We start from the raw sequence: 605 nt of genomic DNA, 5'->3' as shown, positions 1-605 counted from the left end.
TCAGCCTCAGTGGTGCTGACTGGCGCGGCCCTGGTGTGTGTGTGTGGGGTGTGACTGGTGGGGATTTGGGAACCCCAAGGGAGAGCAGTCCTCTGCCTGGAAAATCCCATGGATGGAGGAGCCTGGAAGGCTGCAGTCCATGGGGTCGCTGAGGGTCGGACACGACTCAGCGACTTCACTTTCACTTTTCACTTTCATGCATTGGAGAAGGAAATGGCAACCCACTCCGGTGTTCTTGCCTGGAGAGTCCCAGGGACGGGGGAGCCTGGTGGGCTGCTGTCTCTGGGTCGCACAGAGTCAGACACGACTGAAGTGACTTAGCAGCAGCAAGGGAGTGCAGTGGGCACCTGTGGACAGAGCCCAGGGGTTCAGAGCCCAGGGGTGGGGCGGGGTTTGGTGTGTATCTGTCACATGCTGAAGCCCTTTGTGTTTGAAGGACTCCCGTGAGGTCCCAAGACCTAGAAGATCGTGTGGGTGTGTGTGGGGGAGTGTGCATGAGAGTGACAGGGAGGTGGGGAGCACTTAGCAGGCCCTGGACCCAGGCTGAGGGCTCCTCCCCCAATCTCATCAGTCTTCACAATAACCCTTTGAGATAGGCGCAGTCG

Source organism: Bos javanicus, chromosome 17 (assembly GCF_032452875.1).
Source record: "Bos javanicus breed banteng chromosome 17, ARS-OSU_banteng_1.0, whole genome shotgun sequence".
NCBI lineage: Eukaryota > Metazoa > Chordata > Mammalia > Artiodactyla > Bovidae > Bos > Bos javanicus.
Note: the sequence above shows the minus strand (reverse complement) of the source record.